At 45.8% G+C, this 19,774-nt stretch overlaps 1 pseudogene; it reads left to right on the forward strand.

Annotated features, from left to right (window-relative positions):
• Window positions 1-4,210: 4,210 nt before the first annotated feature.
• On the forward strand, window positions 4,211-5,143 carry LOC124511762 (tRNA N(3)-methylcytidine methyltransferase METTL2A-like; annotated as a pseudogene).
• The last annotated feature ends 14,631 nt before the right edge of the window (window positions 5,144-19,774 follow it).

Genomic DNA, 19,774 nt, shown 5'->3' on the forward strand with positions numbered 1-19,774 from the left:
TGGCCCGCGTGAAAGTGGAATCCAGAGTTAGAACTCAAATCTTGAGGCTTTTCTGTAACAAAAGTTACACGTTTCCATGGAAGAGGTTCTGTAGGAGAGAGAAGGTTTGGGAACGATGTTGGGGGATCAGCAAGGTGTGTGAAAAGAGGGGTGAGGGGGTCTGTAGAAAAGGGGGAATCTTATAAGTTAGTAGACATTTTATGGGAGAGAGAATGAAAAAGTAAGTCCAGAGGGAGGTAATATCAAGACATATCTATGAAATGATGGGAGGGAGCGATGAGATTGAAATTGTAAAAGAAGAGAGTTAAGACAAAGTCCTCAGAGACTCATCTATACTGATAACGAAGGGAGGCCAGGAGTGCTCACTGCCCAGAAAAGAACATAGCGTTTGGAAGCAGGTGAGCTAGACCTCAGACCAATTCCACCTATGAACTAAGCGCCATCGGGCAACTCTCTTAATTTATCACTTAGTCTCTTGGACTATAAAATGGACGTAATTCTGAAGGTGAGTGGGAAGATCAAGTTCTGTAACATCCTTTAAAATACGTTGTGGGTGGGGCACCTGGGTGGCTCAGTGGGTTAAGCATCTGACTTCAGCTCAGGTCACAAGCCCCGAGTCAGGCTCTGTGCTGACGGCTCAGAGCCTGGAGCCTGCTTCACATTCTGTGTCTCCCCCTCTCTCTGCCCCTCCCCTGCACACACACTCTCTCTCTCTCTCTCTCTCAAAAATAAATAAAATTGGGGCACCTGGGTGGCTCAGTCGGTTGAGCGTCTGACTTCGGCTCAGGTCACGATCTCACAGTTCGTGAGTTGGAGCTGCGTGTCGGGCTCTGGACCGATAGCTCAGAGCCTGGGGCCCACTTTAGATTCTGTGTCTCCTTCTCTCTCTGCCCCTCCCCCACTCACAGTCTGTTTCTCTCTCTCTCTCTCAAAATAAATATTTACAAGTTTTTAAAGAAATAATAAATAAATAAATAAAATTAGAAATAAAATACTTTGTGGGCAATTAAACATGTGTGTCATGATTCTAGTAATGTCCCTGAAAATTCACCTAATTCATTTCCAACTCATTCACTGAAACATCTCCACATTTTTAAAAAAAAATTTTTTTTAACGTTTATTTTTGGGACAGAGAGAGACAGAGCATGAGCGGGGGAGGGGCAGAGAGAGAGGGAGACACAGAATCGGAAGCAGGCTCCAGGCTCTGAGCCGTCAGCCCAGAGCCCGACGCGGGGCTCGAACTCACGGACCGCGAGATCGTGACCTGAGCCGAAGTCAGATGCTGAACCTACTGAGCCACCCAGGCGCCCCAAAACATCTCCACATTTAAAATCCACCGCCTGGGGGTGCCTGGGTGGTTCGGTCGGTTCAGCGTCTGACTTCGGCTCAGGTCACGATCTCGCGGTCCGTGAGTTCGAGCCCCGCGTCGGGCTCTGGGCTGACGGCTCAGAGCCTGGAGCCTGCTTCCGATTCTGTGTCTCCCTCTCTCTCTGCCCCTCCCCCGCTCATGCTCTGTCTCTCTCTCTCTCTGTCAAAAATAAATAAACATTAAAAAAAATTAAAAAAAAATTAAATCCACTGCCTGGATATCGTTGTGGGTTCTACCATGTCGCTCCGATTACACTCACGCCATCTTCCTCAGAAGCCCTTGCCCTGCATGCTTCTGGGTTACCGTTGGCCAGGAAAGCACTTTTATGAGATTTGGTTGGTGAAAGTGAAGCAGTTGTATAAGGTCTACTTTTCTTTTTTTTTTCTTAATGTTTATTTATTTATTTTGAGAGCGACCGGGGGGGGGGGGCAGAGAGGGAGGGAAAGAGAGAGCATCCCAAGCAGGCTCCACACCATTAGCGCGGAGCCCAACGTGGGGCTCGATCTCGTGAACCGTGAGATCACGGAAGGCCCAGTTCTCACAAGCAACCCCTTACCCCAGAATCCCCGGAGAAGTTCTGCTTCCCTGGCTGAATGCAGACGGGTAGACAGCGATGGTGCTGCGAGCGGTTCCAGGGAACAGAAACTCGAGGATAGGAATCTGGATCGGGTTCTCTGGCCAGACTCAACCGGATTCATGACCCCGTTTCTGACGGTAAAGGAGACGCCGGTTGTCTGCGGCGTGCAACAGTAGCAAAATGGTGACAACGACCGCCTGTCGTGGTGGAAGGAAGTGTCGTGGTGTAATGCCTGAATTAAGCATTGCTTGGCAAGGCATCCATTTCAAAAGCCGTCTGCTCCAGATCAGCACAACCAGAGAAGGCAGTAGGCACCCCCACGCCCACGAAGTTTTCCTCTCAGAAAACCCTGGACGACCATGAAAACGGACACGCCTTGAGTGGCCCTGCCTTCGGTCTCCCGTGCCCTGAATCCCACTCTTAGGCTTCAAATTAGTCAATATAGAGTGACCTCATGAGCCCCCAGGAACCCCCCCTCTCAGACGCTAATGAAGGCAGAGCCCCAGGTCTGCGTTCTGTCTGCCTGTGACCTCACTCGGTGGCCCCGGCATGCCAGGACTTGGGAGTAATTAGCCTTGTTCGTCAAAGTTCCCTGGTGGTTTTCACTGACGCACATCCTGCAGTCGTGACAGGAGCCACGAGATCCAGTCCAGTCACAACACGGGCCCTGCTGGGGGGAACGTCTGTGATATGGGTCTGGCGAGTGCCTCAGGTATTCCCAGCTGGGAATATCACCTTCGAAATCAAGAGTCGGATGCTTGGGGCGCCTGGGTGGTTCAGTCGGTCAGGCGTCCAACTTCAGCTCAGGTCATGATCTCAAGATTCATGGGTTGGAGCCTCGAGTCAGGCTCTGTGCTGACAGCTCAGAGCCCGGAGCCTGCTTTGGATTCTGTGTCTCCCTCTCTCTCTGCCCCTCCCCGACTCGTGCTCTGTCTCTCTCTTTCTCTCTCTCTCTCAAAAATAAACAAACATTAAAAAAAAAAGCAATTAAAAAAAGAGATGTTTAACCGACTGAGCCACCCAGGTGCCCCCGGTTGGTTGCGTTTCAGTGCAGAAAGAAAATGAGCTCAGGGCTTTAAATTCTCAGCTCAAAGTCAAGGTAAGGGATAGAAAGCCATTAATGACCATCCTAAGAGAAATCCTTATCTCCCTTAGGTCCCGAGTTGAGATTTCTGAAAACTAAACCCACAGTCTAATCCTTTGGATGGCTGAATTGCAGTACAAATCGAATCCCCAGCTTTGCATGTGTCACGTTAAGGGAAAGGCGTCTCAGAAGTTATAAGAAAACAGCTAGTTGACTCAGGGGATATGCATGTGCTGTGGCTGAGTTGTATGGGAGGGAAGAGTAAGATACAGAATATTGGTGAATAGCTTGGTGGCTCCATTTAATCCTCGGTGGCTGGAACCCAGAAAAGCAGTCCTGGTGATGGTGGGATGGCTTGGCTGAGCTTCTGGAGAGGACAGCAAGAAGCCACACGATGCTTGTATATCACTTGGGGTTTTCAAGTCTGGGGCACCTGTCATACGTGTAGAGTCAGAACTGATGCGGCTGTCATTTGAGGGAGTTGTGGTCGAGAACACTTGTAAAGGACGGATCCGTATTTTGAAAGGACCAACATCAGAAACACTCCTCGCCTAAAACAGACAACTGGATTACTGGTCACTTGATGGCTTTATATACATTTTCTTCTTTTTTTTTTTTTTATTTTTTTTTTCAACGTTTATTTATTTTTTGGGACAGAGAGAGACAGAGCATGAATGGGGGAGGGGCAGAGAGAGAGAGAGACACAGAATCGGAAACAGGCTCCAGGCTCTGAGCCATCAGCCCAGAGCCTGACGCGGGGCTCGAACTCACGGACCGCAAGATCGTGACCTGGCTGAAGTCGGACGCTTAACCGACTGCGCCACCCAGGCGCCCCTATATACATTTTCTTCTTAAAGCTCACCCGTAGGCTGTTTGTGGGAGAGGCTTGCAGAGGCTGAGATAAGCCAACAACCAGCTGAGCCAGGAATCCAACTGTTGCCTGAGTTCAGACACCTCGATATTAAAAAAAAAAAAAAATGTTTTTTTAATGTTTACTTTTGAGGCAGAGAATGAGTGAGGGAGGGGCCGAGAGAGAGGGAGACACAGAATCCAAAGCAGGCTCCGGGCTCTGAGCTGTCAGCACAGAGCCCGACGCGGGGCTCGAACCCACGAACCGCGAGATCATGACCCGAGCTGAAGTTGGTCCCCCAACTAACTGAGGCACCCAGGTGCCCCGAGAATGGTTTTAAAATAGAGGAACAATTCAGATAGTCTTGGACATAAAACACAGGCGGCTCCCGTGGAAGAAAATGTAACTCAGAAACTCAATCACCTGCAGATCTGTGCTGATGAGTTCTCTGGCCCCTCAGCCAGCTCCCGAACACTCGAGGTCGGTTGTGGCGTGAGAGACACAGTCTTTCTGATTTTACAGACTAACCGGGATCCAGGACTCTGTTTACTGCTGTGATTTTTCTTCCACGGCTGTAGAACTGGCTCAGACAAATTTAGCACAGGATCCTTGCCGGTGTTTTCCCTTTGTTCACAATCCATGTGATGAAGATCAGAGTTAGTTACCCGGCGCCCACGGCTAGTCTCGAGATTGTCACCCTCAAGACAAGATGCAGGAGGCTCTCAACAGGCTGAGCAGGCTTCTGGAGCCCAGAGGGATGATGCCTCTTCGAGATTATGGCCGCTATGACACGGCTTAGCTTGGGTTTAAAAAAGGTCAGTGGGCACCTGGGTGGTTAAGCGGCCTGCTTCGGCTCAGGTCATGATCTCACAGCTCGTCAGTTCAAGCCCCGCGTCGGGCTCTGTGCTGACAGCTCAGAGCCTGGAGCCTGCTTCGGCTTCTTTGTCTCCCTCTCTCTGTCCCTCCCCTTGCTCACACTCTGTCTCTCTCTCTCAAAAGTAAACATTAAAAATAAACAAATAAATAAACATTAAAAAGAAACGATCAGTGTCTGTCTGAAATTTCCATGTGACAGGCAATGGTACTAGAGTTTAGTTCTTCACACAAGGTGAACTGGATACACTTTTCACTGCTGCTGGACCGGAGAAGGTCCAGAACATGGTGGATTGCCGATTATAAGCGACCCGACAGAAAGAGCCAACAATGTACTGAGTTTGGATTCGGTGCAAGCATCACAAGCCTCTTCTGTCCAGCGCTGGCTGAGAGGCACCTGTTCCTGACACGGGAGCTTACTGGAGCTTTCCGAAAAGAACACTCACAAATGCTGTCTTGATGGTGGGAAGTTTAAGGATTCAGACTTGAGCCTTGGATCTAGGAAAAATTGCCTTTTATTGTGCTTCATATTTGTGAAGCCCTTTAACATATCCTTTCCTCAAGTTTTTTACTTTTTTAAATATTTTATTTATTTTTGAGAGAGAGAGACAGAGAGGGACCGAGCGTGAGTGGGGAGGGGCAGAGAGAGAGGGAGACACAGAATCCGAAGCAAGCTCCAGGCTCCGCTGAGCTGTCAGCACAGAGCCTGACGTGAGGCTCAAATTCAGGAACCACGAGATCACGACCTGAGCCGAAGTTGGACGCTTAACCGACTAAGCCACCCAGGCGCCCCACCTCAAGTTTTTTCTTACTTCAAGATCTCCAAGAACTTTTCTTGCCATCCTGTAATTTACCATAACTGAAATGTTCCTGGGAATCATGAATGTGCGAGGCATGAAGAATTTATTTCCAGGTGAAGGTATTATGCATGATAAAGTGTCATTTGTGAGGTGCATTGAGATATTTCAGAGTTCGAGTACTTGCGCTAGACAGTTGATCCATACAAAGGTGAATAAAGGTGTTGTTCAGCGAGAAAGCACATCAGGAAGAATCATCTTTCTCTGGATACTTTCCCGACTCAAAAGTACTGCTTTAAAGAGCATAAAACATGTCTTGGTTACACATTTATTTGGTCATGGCCTCCACTTAACCTTAGTGCTATAGAATTTTAAGCACTCTTCCCCCTCTAGGTAACCCCTCCCTAAAGAATGTAAAGGATCTTCCCTTTTAGCAAAATTGCCTTATTTTTTTTTAGTGTGCCCTTAAATGTTTGACACAAAAGAAACCAGAAGAACTTTATTTTAGCCACATGACGGCACAACTGAATGTGAGCATCATCAGTATTACTTCATGTTGTTTTTTTTTTCAGTTACCACTGTCACATGTTTCCCTCTTGGTGGTCCATGAGTTATACAATGTATTCTTAATTTTACCAAATAAAGAATTTTCTTTCTCTTTTTTTAAGTTTATTTATTTTGAGACAGAGTGTGTGTGTGTGTGTGTGTGTGTGTGTGTGTGTGTGCAGGGGAGGGGCAGAGAAAGAAGGAGAGAGAGAGCATCCCAAACAGGCTCCACACTGCCAGCACTGAGCCCGATGCGGGGCTCAAACCCACGAACTGTGAGATCATGACCTGAGCTGAAACCAAAAGTCAGACGCATAACTGACTGAGCCACCCAGGTGCCCCCCAAATAAAGAATTTTCAATTCTTCTTACGTTTTGGATTTTCAACTAAAAAAATGTGGTATTTATTTAAAAAAAATTTTTTTTAGAGAAAGAAAGAGAGCATGTACAAACAGGGGAGGGGCAGAAGGAGAAGGAGAGAGAATCTTAAGCAGGCTCCAATAACAGCACAGAGCTCGGCTCAGGGCTTGATCCCACGACTGTGAGATCACGACCTCAGTCAAAATCAAGTCAGACTCTTAACCAACTGAGCCACCCAGGCACCCTGAAGATGTGGTACTTATATACAAGAATGAAATCTTGCCATTTGCAACAACATGATGGATCTAGGGACTATAATGTTAAGCAAAGTAAGTCAGTTAGAGAAAGAGAAATACCATATGATTTCATTCATATGTGGAATCGTTTTTAACGTTTATTTATTTTGAGAGAGAGAGAGGGCAATCAGGTGAGGGGCAGAGAGAGAGGGAGAGAGAGAATCCCAAGCAGGCTCCAGGCTGTCAGTGCAGAGCCCTATGTAGGGCTTAATCCCATGAGCTGTGAGGACATAACCTGAGATGAAACCGAAAGTCGGACGCTTACCTGACTGAGACATCCAGGACCACTCCTCGTACGTGGATTTTGAGGAACAAAACAAATGAACAAAGATAAAAAAGAGACAAACCAAGAAATAGACTCTCTACTATAGACAACAAACTGATGATTCCCAAAGGGAAGGCGGGTGGGGGGATGGGTGAAACAGGTGATGGGGATTAAGGAGAGCACTTATCTTTTTTTTTTAAATTTTTTTTAACGTTTATTTATTTTTGAGACAGAGAGAGACAGAGCATGAACAGGGGAGGGTCAGAGAGAGAGGGAGACACACAGAATCTGAAACAGGCTCCAGGCTCTGAGCTGTCAGCACAGAGCCAGACGCGGGGCTTGAACTCACGGACCGCGAGATCATGACCTGAGCCGAAGTGGGACGCCCAACCAACTGGGCAACCCAGGCGCCCCAGGAGAGCACTTATCTTGATGAGCGCTAAGTAATGCCCAGAATTGTTGAATCACTATATTGGACACCTGAAACTAATATAACACTATATGTGAACTACACTGGAATTAAAATAATAACAACAATAATAATAAAGTAATGAAGAGGTGCTTACTGTTCCTAGCATATAAATTAGGAAGCTATGGTAATTTAAAAAGAATGGACTTGCATTATATATGAATATGTAATTCAAAGAAATAAAGCATTCAAGTATTAGAAGAAAATCCAAAGAACATCCATTTTTTTATTTTCTGGTTGGGGAGAGGGATGACTTTTGGAAGACTGGCAGAGATTCCATCTAATGAAAGATCCAGGAACAAAGGGGGCACCCGGGGGGCTCACTCGGTTGAGCGTCCAACTCTTGATTTCCACTCAGGTCATGATCTCACGGTTCTCAGGTTCGAGCCCCACATCAGGCTCTGCGCTCACAGTGAGGAGCCTGTTTGGGATTCTCTCTCCCTCTCTCACCCCCTCCCCCAGTCACGCCGTCTCTCTCTGTCTCTCTCAAAATAAATATATAAACTTAAAAAAATAAAATATATTTAAAAAATTAAAGATCCAGGAACAAAGAAGAACGTATGTAGGAGAGGAAAGTTTTTCCAAAAACCTATTTTCTAGATTGAACAATGATCCAAATTCTCAGCTTGAAAGCATCTGCTGACTCCTGGCTGGCTCAGTAGGAAGAGTGTGCGACTCTTGATCTCAGGGGTCATGAGTTCGAGCCCCACACTGGGCGTAGAGACTACTAAAAAAATGAATAAGTAAAACTTAAAAAAAAAGAAACAGAAACATGACTCCTCTGGAGGAAGGCGCCTTCACCATAGATCCCAGAGAGTTCCCATAAATATTTTAAAAGTAGGATGAGGGTATGCCATCAAAACAACCAAGTCGACTTGCACTTCCCACGGTGGTTGACCGGGTCACTTCAGATCGACCTTTCCACAGAAGAACACTCGGAAAGCTGGACAAAATATGAAAAGTTGAAGGCAGTTCAGAGGGTCACCGAGGCGGTGCAAATCTCAATTATACTGAGAAGCCAGCGTGCCTACCGTACGATTCCGTCTATTTACAATTTTCGTAAATGCAAATGACCAATCTGGACAAAATCCCTGCTAACTCGTTCTGACCAAACTGGTCAGGCTTCTCTCCTCTCCACAGGCCCTTGAACTTCAGCCCACCCTTGAGCTGAAGCAAGCATTAGAAAGCAGGACAACCTCAACGGCACCTCCCGAGGATCGAGGATCGGCTGACGGCAGAGAAAGACACTTCCTGTTCGGGTGCTTGACGACACCACTTGCTTACCTCCCTACCCCACACCTGGCTCTTTCCAGCCTCGTCTGTGCCTCCCTGTAAAAGAAATGCCATTTCCCCGCAGCCTCCTCAGGTGCTTACAGATCTGATGGTCTGTCCAGACTTGTGGATAGTCTTTCTCTAGGCAAGTTTGGATTTTTTTTTCTTTTTTTTTTTGACAGTATTCTGGTGCCGTGACACGGAGGGAGTGCTGGCTCAGGTCCTTCTACTGTCACCCAGGTGTTCATGTCAGCCTCTCGTACCCCTTGTGTCCTTTCCACATTGGGGAGATCTGGCTCCACACCGTCAATCACAACCCCTAATCCAGTGCTCCAGACATGTGCCGTTGTAGCACAAGGAAGGAGTTACTTTGATTCTCTTTGAATGAAAACTTTTTTCTTTGGCTCTTGAGTGGGCATCCGATCTGCCCGTTGAACAGGAATCTTGCAAGTTTTGGGACGGGTGAGAATCTTCCCAGCTCTTGGGGGGAAACCTCTTTTGTTTATTTGAATACATGTCTAATCCCATGGGAAATTCTCACTCCCCTGGATCCCCCCTTTCCTCCTCTGTTCTTGATTACACGCTCTGCCTCGATAGCACTAATTCAGTCCGACATTCCAGAAAAAGGTAAAATTTCACTGAGGATAATTTGGAACTACAATCATCTCTCTGGAGTTCTTGGGGTCTCCCCAAATTGGTTTATCTCCAGGGGACCTTGAATCCTCAGGATCCCAAGTCCCCTCTAGAAAATGGTCCTCGGGGGCGCCTGCGTGGCTCAGTTGGTTAAGTGTCCAACTCTTGATTTTGGCTCAGGTCATGATCTTATGGTTCATGAGTTCAAGCCCCACGTCGGGCCCTGCACTGATAGCATGGAGCCTGCTTGGGATTCTGTTTCTTTCTGTCTCTCTCCCTCTCTCTCAAAAATAAATAAACGTTTTTTAAAAGTGGTCTGCTAGTTTCTCCTAATATGAAATTGAAAAATGGCCGTTTTAGGAGCACCTGGGTGGCTCCGTTGATTAAGCGTCCAACTTCAGCTCAGGTCATGATCTCGCGGTTTGTGGATTTGAGCCCCGCATCGGGCTCTGCGCTGACAGCTCAGAGCCTGGAGCCTTCTTCGGATTCTGTGTCCTACCCTGCTCACACTCTCTCTCTCCCTCTCTCCAAAATAAACATTAAAAATTTTTAAAAAGAAAAGAAAAATGGCCTTTTTAGTACAACCCTCATCAGGTCATTCAACAGTCTCTTCGTACCTTACCTGAGGCCATGTAACCTCTCAGAGTTCACCTCCCCTCTGTAATTGTTACTCCCAATGACTTCCCTTTAAGGAATCTGTTCCTGTCTTTCCCCAGACACCCTTGAATACACGGGGTGAGATGATCACCTCAGTCAATGGGCACACTGCCACCTTTCTGGTGGGGTCACATACTCCACCCTCAACACCTCAGATGGCCCTACTATAATTCCTCAGGGTGCACAACTCACCTCTGTAGTGAGGTTAGATAATCCCTCACATGATTAATCAGTCACATGATCCATCCCTTTAAAAAATAAACAAATAAACAAACAAAAATATCCTTTCTTTGTCTCTTGGACCCCATGATGCCCAACAAAGCTTTTCTCTTAAGCCCCCCAACCTCTTTTAAGCTACGAGGCAGAGACTTGATTTCTCATTGTAATGTTAATATTTAACGTTCATCCAAGGGACTCACCTTTGAAGTTTCAGACTCCAACCTCATGCACTGTGCCCTCTGACAGCTTTGATAGATTACCAAGGTTTTCTTGACCCCTCAGAGCTCCCCAAGCCCTTGATAAGGGCTGCATGCAGGGACACGCTCATTCACCTTCCTGACTCACTTTCGCCTAAAGGAATGGCAGGTGTAGGACGCCGCTGAGAGGTAGAGCCTTTAAAGGTGGATGTAGACCTCGCTATGTCTCTCTCTAAATTAACTCAATACGATACCTTAAAAATGAGGTAATTTATGGTCTCGGACCTATTACTCATATGTTACTTGACAAAGGGCTTCTGATCCCCTGCACCACATCTATCCTACCCATAAAGAAACCTAACAGAAGGGGTTGCCAGTTTGTCCAAGAACTGTGAGCCATAAATAAAATTGTAAAATGCATATTGTTTTTTCCCCAATCGCAACACTATCTTTGCTCCTATACCCTCTGACACTACTTATTTCGTCATTGTTGATACGCTCTGCTTTCTTCAGCAGAACCCTTTATCTAACTCCCAAATACCTCTTCACCTCGCATGGGCAAACCAACAGCATACCTGGATCGTCGTGCTCCAGGGATGTTCCAAAGTCCCCGCTTATTTTTGCCTGAATATTAAGTGTAAATCCAAAGAATCTAGGCTTCTTCTATAATTCAAGCCTCAGTCAATATCCGGATGAGCTTCTTTGTTTTACTAGGTTCAGTAACTCACAGACACTTGATACTTATTAGCAGCTCCGGCTTGTGTTAACCTTAAAAATAAAACTGTTAATTATTTTACCAGAAAAACCGATTTATTCGGGAGCAGTAGGGAATTACAATTCAAGCCACGCAAGCTACAGCAAAACCACAAACAAGTCCAAAGCACAAAGGAGAAGATGGCTCTTTCATAGAGAAAAGGGGGGGTGGGGGACTTGGGAGGAGCTGTTGTAAACAAAAAGTCCATTGGAGTAAACCGGCGGTCGGAAGTGTAGTGGCTTTTCATTGGTTGGGTTGTGTGTGACAGTCTCTCATTGGCTAGGCTGTTGCTGGGCTGGGAGAAAACCTTTCTTCCCCGGCTGGGATTGTAAAGCAGGCTTGTTCCCTTTGGGAACGCAGGTCTGTCTCTTTCTGTTTGCTCTGCAAAGGGCTGTGAGGAATGGTACAGCGTGAGAGCTCCCCCTTCTGGCCTTCCAACTCCACTTTAAATGAGACTTTCTTATAAAAAAAGATAACTGACATTTTCCTTATTCAGTTTCACATTTACGAGGAGCATAAGGTTTCAAGGGGCAAAATACAACTTTGCGGTCCAGGTGCAATATTTAGAACATGGTATCTAACCCTGAGGGAAAACCCTTGTCCTCAGAACTAGCAAGACCATCCCTCATTACCTTCAGCCTGAAACCAAAAGACAGCTCTGGGGCTTTCTAGGATTACCTGGATGTTGTAGGAAGTGGATTCCAAGTTTTTCTAACGTAGCGTCCCCTTTATATGGCATAATTTAGGAAACTATGCCTCACCTTCTACAATGGGACTCACTTTCCATGATGTATTCAAATCCTTAAAAACTTCCCTTTCCTGTGCTTCCACCTTGAGGCTCCCAAAGCATCCTTTGCCCTTCTCACTAGTCATTCATTCATGAGAGAGAAGGACATGCTTTAGGTGCTTTTTCAAGCAGAGGCCCGTTGGGTATTTTAGTCTCGCTCTGGACTGCGTGGCTGAAGCCATTTCTTGTTGTAGAGCAGTCATGGCAAGAGCAAAGTTGGTTCAGGCAACAATGGATCTTGTGTTAGGTATGTACCCCGTGTGCCCAAATCCTTCTCCTAACTGAAACACCGCATATTTTTTTTTTCACCTCTCATCTTGCCTCTCTTGAGATCCTTTTGCTCGCTCCTTCTCACGTTACCACCCCCCGTTGTTCGAAATCTTAGCGTTGCTGGTCTTCTTCCTTTCCTGACTGGAGGGGACCCACGTGACTGCAAGGCAGCCACTTGAACTTAACCCTTCTGCACTCTGGCCTTTCAGAGCTTCCCCTAACAGACCCAGACCTCACCTTCTCTGTTGATGGATACTAGCTCCTCACTTCACAAGGAACATTTCAGGCAGGATCTGCCTGAATCTGTAGGTTTCCAGAACCCCAAGAATATGAGTGTCAGCCTTACACCCAATCATCCCAGATAACAGAATTCATTCCAATTGGCGGAACTTATGGTTCTCACGCGGGCCTGCACGTTAGTTAAGGATAGGAGAATTAGTGTCTGCACAGATAGCAGATACCTTTTGAGTTGGAACTATGGAACTGAAAAAAGGGAATGTCGTTTTAAATGGGGTTGGGAGGTCCCTGGGTGGCTCAGTCAGTTGAGCAGCTCACTCGTGATTTCAGCCCAGGTCAAGATCTCAAGGTTTACGGGTTTGAGTCCTGAGTTGGGCTCCATGCCGTCAGCATGCAGCCTGCTTGGGATTCTCTCTCTCACCTCTCTCTCTCTCTCTCTCTCTCTCTCTGCCCCTCCACTGCTATCTCTCTCTCTCTCTCAAAAATGAATAAACTAGGGGCGCCTGGGTGGCGCAGTCGGTTGGGCGTCCGACTTCAGCCAGGTCACGATCTCGCGGTCCGGGAGTTCGAGCCCCGCGTCAGGCTCTGGGCTGATGGCTCAGAGCCTGGAGCCTGTTTCCGATTCTGTGTCTCCCTCTCTCTCTGCCCCTCCCCCGTTCATGCTCTGTCTCTCTCTGTCCCAAAAATAAATAAACGTTGAAAAAAAAAATTAAAAAAAAAAAAAAATGAATAAACTTAAATAAACTAAACTAAAATGGAATTGGGAGGGGGTACCTGGTTGGCTCAGTTGGAAGAACATGCAACCCTCAATCTTGGGGTCATAGGTTGGAGTCCCACCTGGGATACAAAGAAATAAAAAAAACTTCAATTTAAAAAAAGGGGGCCCTGGGTGGCTCAGTCGGTTAAGCACCCAACTCTTGATTTCAGCTCAGGTCATGATCTCACGGTTCGTGAGTCTGAGCCCCACACGGGGCTCTGAGCGCTGACGCTGTGGAGCCTGCTTGGGATTCTCCCTCTGCCCCTCCCCCACTTGAGCATGCACACTCTCTCTCTCTCTTTCAAAATAAATAAATATTTCTAAAAAGCAAGGTTTCCTATAAATGAATAAATAAATAAGGCCGGAAGGGGGAGCGCTCACGCTGTAGCACTCCTCACAGCCCTTTGCAGACCCCACAAGAGACCTTCCTTGCATTTTCCCACAGGAAGAAGCCTGTTTTTACTACGCCAGCAGGCGGAAGGAAGATTTTCTCCCTGCCCGCCAACAGGGTCGCCTATGGTTTTGCTGTAGCTTGCATGTCTTGAGTTGCAGTTCTCTGCTATTCCTGAACAAGCCCATTTTTCTGGCAAAATAGTCAACAGTTTTACTTTTAAGGTTAGCGATACTTGATCGGTATTTATGACTGCACGTGGCACAGCAACTCAAAACGGGAAATGCGTGGCTGATCACTTCGGGGATTTATCGGCGCCGAAAGGAGTGGACGTATTTAAAACAGAAACTCATATGGGCGATAAGATCCGCAAGCAAAGGGGGAACTTGCTAAAGCCAACAGCTCAGAAACCTGCCCCCGTTCCACAGCAGACAGAATGTTAAATCTCCTCTGCCGACGCGGATCAAAGCTTCCCCGTGTAAGAGGGCTACTGCTTAACCACTGTTGCTAAATTTCTGCTGGAACAATTTTTCTCTCTCTGGGATGTTGCTTTTGCCCTGTCTTGACTGAGCGCATGAATGGATTATTAAATCTAAAATTGCAAAACTCTCAGAGAAACTTGGCCTTCCATGATCCGAGGTTTTATCTTCGGCTTTGATGACTTTCGATTCTCCACCACATCAACTCTTCTTCTATGAGACACTTACTGGAGCATCTGTGAGAATTCCACACATGGCATGGGCTACAGAAGACTCTGGTCTGGTCATTTCAGACCTTCCCAAATATTGCAATGGACTGACTGACTATGCCCATGCCTTATCAACAGGCTAACACTGTTTTTCCTTCAGTCTTCCCATCTAAACTAGTCCACATATAAAAGTTGGGGATTTGGCTCTCTGGAAACCTCACTATCAAAAGATTAACTTTGAACTTCGTCCGAAGTGTTCATATATGCAAGTCTCGGTTTTCCTACCTGCACCCAAGAGCGCTGTAGCTCTGATTCTCCATCCCACACGTTTCTTGGCATATCCTCTCTCCACAATCACACCTGTAAGCTCTAAATATCCCAGAGTTTTTAAACTTAATAATAGACTTTATGTTTTTGAAGAATAGTTTTAGATTTACAGGGGAAAAAATGAGCAGGTAAGTACAGAAGGCTTCTATATACCTCTCCCATATGCACATAACATTTTACATTATATGATACGTTTGTTACAATGAATGAATCAATGTTGATACATTATTATTAGATGAAGCCCATAGTTTATCCAGACTTCCCAAGCTCTTAACCTAATGTCCTTTTCATGTATCAGATTCCCATCCAGGATGCTGCATTCAGTTGTCCTGTCGTTGCAGGCTCTGCTTGCCCGTGATAGTTTGTCAGACGTTCCTTGTTTTTGATGAACTTGGCAGTTCTGAGTAGTACTGGTCAGGTATACTGTAGGACGTGCCTCCATGGGAACTTATCTCATGATTTTCTCATAATTAGACTGCGTTTATAGGACTTGGGTAAGAAGATCATAGAGGTAAAGTGTCATTTTCCCCACATAATATCAAAGGTATTGTGCTGTAATAGGAAATATATTTGGTCTTTGTCTCTGGTCACTGAAAAAACTCCTAGAACCCACGGAATTCCCTGAGTGATAAGAGTGTCTCTGTTATTTATAAGGAGCCCCTTTTGAGTACACCCGCGTTTATGCTAGTAAGCTGACTTAGAAGGGATCCCTAGTGGGGCGCCTGGGTGGCGCAGTCGGTTAAGCATCCGACTTCAGCCAGGTCACGATCTTGCGGTCCGTGGGTTCGAGCCCCGCGTCGGGCTCTGGGCTGATGGCTCAGAGCCTGGAGCCTGTTTCCAATTCTGTGTCTCCCTCTCTCTCTGCCCCTCCCCCGTTCATGCTCTGTCTCTCTCTGTCCCAAAAATAAATAAACGTTGGAAAAAAATAAAAAAATAAAAATAAAATAAAAAAAAAAAAAAAAGAAGGGATCCCTAGACAACCTCGGGTTGGGGCTGATCACCAGACAGATCAAGTGATTTAAGGTCGAAACTTTCAGCTCCAGCCATTGATCTCTGGGAAGAAAGGGGGGAGGGGGAGTATCACAGATTAAATTCTACAAAAAGTCTTGAACAACAAGATTTGATGAGCTTCCAGGTTGGTGAACTCATCCACATGTCCGGAGGGTAGTGCACCCCAGTTTCATGGGGACAGAAACTCCTGCACGTGGGACTCTACCAAACCTGGCCCTACGTACCTCTTCATCTGGCTGTTCATCAGTATCCTTTATAATATCCTTTATAATAAGTACTTACTTATATACTTTATAATAAGTACTCACTGGTAAGTGTAAGTCAATGTTTCCCTGAGCTTTGTGAGCCATTCTAACAAATGATCAAATCCAAGGAGGAGGTTGTGGGAACCTCTGATTTATAGTCAGTCAGTCAGTGGCACAGGTAACAATCTGGACTTGGAATTGGCATCTGAAGTGGGGACAGTCTTGTGAGACTGAACCTTTAACCTTTAGGATATTGATGAGGGAGCATGAGGCAAGCTGAGACCCCGCAAACGCCCTCCGGCCTCCCGCCCCTGGTGGGATACATGTGACAATCCTCAAGCACTCCTGGCTGCCTTAAAGCTAAGAGAAGGAGAAAACAAAGGGCTAACTGACAGAGATCACAGTCCTGCAGGACATAAGTTTACAAACGTCTTAGTAAATTACAAGAAAAAAGCAATCTTATCAATAGCCTAACCTCCAGAAACCCATAGACTCAATTTCCTGGAACCCTAACATCACCTTCCCCTCCATGGCAATGTAGGGAACAAAGGCAAGACAAAAATATAATACAATTAAATTTCTTTGTAACCTGCAGCCCACTGACAAATATTTGAGATAGGCAGAGTAAAACATTCCTCCAATAAACTCCCAACTGTCTTGTCTTAAAGTTAATGCCTTACTAGAGGGAAAACAACCTTAGCTTGACAATAGCAAGACCTCTGGTATCTTCTGAGTCCTCTTTAGCATATAAAGTCCTTCTGGAAGCCTCCCTTTGCCTTTACCTCCCTCACTCCATAGTATATAACCAGTCACTCTTCACAACCCCAGTGCAGCTCTTTCTGCCCACGGGTCCTGCCCCATGCTTTAATAAAATCACCTTTTTGCACCAAAGACATCTCAAGAATTCTTTCCTGGCCATCAGTTCCGGACCCCCACCACCACTCTAAAACCGCATCAGATATGATGCTAACTCCAGGTAAAGAGGGTCAGAATGGAGTCCAATTTGGAGGACACCCAGTCAGTGTCTGCTGAGACTTGAAGAATTGCATGGTGGTCTTGGAGAGCTCAGAAATGAATATATATACAATATATCCGAAGTTGGATGCTTAACCGACTGGATCACCCAGGCGCCCCTGGCTGTGATTTTTATATACAGCACCGAAAAACAATATGTGAAAGAAAAAAACTGATTACTGGACTTCATTAAGATTAAAAACTTCTGCTCTGTGAAAGACATCGTCAATAGGATAAGAAGACAGGCTTCAGATTGGGAGGAACTTTTTTGCAAAAGGTGTATCTGATAGGGGTGCCTGGGTGGCTCAGTCGGTTGAGTGTCCGACTTCGGCTCAGGTCATGATCTCACAGTTCGTGGGTTCGAGCCCCGCATCAGGCTCTGTGCTGACCGCTTGCTCAGAGCCTGGAGCCTGCTTCAGAGTCTGTGTCTCCTACTCTCTCTCTGCCCCTCCCCCATTCACGCTTTGTCTCACTCTGTTTCTCAAAAGTAAATAAATGTAAAAAAAAAATTTTTTTTAAAGGTGTATCTGATAAAGGACTGTGAGCTAAAACAAAGGGCTATTAACAGAGAAAGTAAACAACCCAAACCCAATAAAAAATGGGCAAAAGATGGAACAGATACCTCACCAAAGAAGATATCCAGAGAGCAAACAAGAATATGAAGATGCACACGAGATATCATTAGGGAAACGCAAATTAACACAACAATGACATACCACTACACACCTATTAGAATTGCCAAAATCCTTGGGGCTCCTGGGTGGCGCAGTCAGTTGGGCGTCTGACTTCAGCTCAGGTCACGATCTCGCGGTCCGTGAGTTTGAGCCCCACGTCGGGCTCTGGGCTGATGGCTCAGAGCCTGGAGCCTGTTTCTGATTCTGTGTCTCCCTCTCTCTCTGCCCGTCCCCCGTTCATGCTCTGTCTCTCTCTGTCCCAAAAATAAAATAAAACGTTGAAAAAAAGAATTGCCAAAATCCAAAACACTGACAACACTGAATGTTGATGAGTTTGTGCAGCAACAGAAACTCTCATTCCTGGCCGATGGGAATGCAAAACGGTCCGTTTGCTTCGTAAGACAATTTGGCAATTTCTTCCGAAACGAAACTGACTCTTAGCCTACAAGGCAGCAAATGCATTCCTCGGTATTTCCTTGAAAGAAGTGAAAACTTGTGTCCACACAAAAACTTGAACATGGATTTTTATAGCAGCTTTATTCATAATTGCCAGAAACTGCAAGTCATCAAGATGTCCTCCAGTAGGTGAACGCATAAACTGTGGTACGTCCAGACGGTGGAATATTATGCAGTGCTATAAAGAAACGAGCTATCAAGCTATTGAAAGACTTAGAGGGAACTTGAATGTATATTCCTAAGTGAAAGAAGTCAATCTGAAAAGACTACATATGATTCCAACTATATGACATTCTGGAAAAGGCAAAATTATGGAGGCAATAAAAAGTTCAGTGGTTACCAGGAGCTCATGGGGGCCGAGAGGGATGGATGGATGAATAGATGCAACACGGGATTTTTTTTTTTTTTTAGGGCCGTGAAAGTATTTTGTATGAAACTATAATGGTGGACACATGACATCATACATTTGTCAAAGCCCAGAGAGAGTGATGCAGGCAGGGCAGGTGCGATGACCCAGAGGGGGTCCCATAGGTCCAGCCAAGAGGGTGTTTGGCATTGAGCAGGATGGAAATCAAATGCAAACCAGCAGGAAGTAAGAGCAGAGTTTATTGAAGATGTAGTGAGAACAGATACAGACAGAGCATCTGGAAGAGACTCAGGAAGGAAAAGAATAATGATTCTCCTGTTTGTTTGGGGTCTGGAGTTTTTACTGAAGAGTGTGGTCTGGTATACATGCCCTCTTGGGCATCGAGGACCTAGTCGGATAAGGACGAGTACTTGGGTGTCCTCCATAAGTCACTTATGCCCTGGTCTCGGTGTCTGGAGTCAGTTGTCTTGGAAACCTACATGAAACCCCACCTGGTCACCCCTTTAGATATTAGCTATTTTCTAGAAGACTCCAAAGAAATCATTAACTCCTTGCCCTCTACAAGGAGGACATACGATAGGCATACATAAGCTGGGGGTGGGGAGGGGGGGGTGGTCCTCACAAGAATAGAAGCAGGAAAAGGAGTTTTTTAATAGGGTCCTTTCAGTCTCCCTGTCTCAAAAGTACAACACAGTGAACTCAAATGTAAACTGAAGGTTAATTTTGTTTGATAACGATGTGTCAATGTTAGTTCATAGATTATAACAAATGCACAACACTCTGCAGATGTTGAGGAAGGAGAACCTAAGTGCACATGCGGGGGAAGAGGTATATGGGAACACTATACATTCTGTTCAATTTTGCTGTACCTAAAACTGCTCTAAATATACTGTCTATTAATTTTCAAAATTTAATCCTTTACCTTATGCCTGTTTGATAGTCTAAAATAAAAAAAGACAGGGGCCCCTGGGTGGCTCAGTTGGTTATGCAACTGACTTGGGCTCAGGTCATGATGTCACGGTTCGTGGGTTCGAGCCCTGCCTCGGGCTCTGTGCTGACAGCTCAGAGCCTGGAGCCTGCTTCGGATTCTGTGTCTCCCTCTCTCTCTGCCCCTCCCCCATTTTTGCTCTGTTTCTCTCTCTCTCTTAAAAATAAATAAAATGTAAAAAAAAAATTAAAAATTTAATTTAATTTAATTTAAAAAGACAGGAAATAACAAAGTGTTGGCAAGGACGTGGAGAACAAGGAACACTTGTGCACTGTTGGTAGGCATGGAAATTGACATGGCCACTGTGGAAACAGTATGCGGGCTCCTCAAAAAAACAGAAATACC

Source organism: Lynx rufus, unplaced genomic scaffold, assembly GCF_022079265.1.
Source record: "Lynx rufus isolate CCGP_SWC_20201006 ecotype Redwood Valley unplaced genomic scaffold, mLynRuf1.p SCAF_16, whole genome shotgun sequence".
NCBI classification, from domain to species: domain Eukaryota; kingdom Metazoa; phylum Chordata; class Mammalia; order Carnivora; family Felidae; genus Lynx; species Lynx rufus.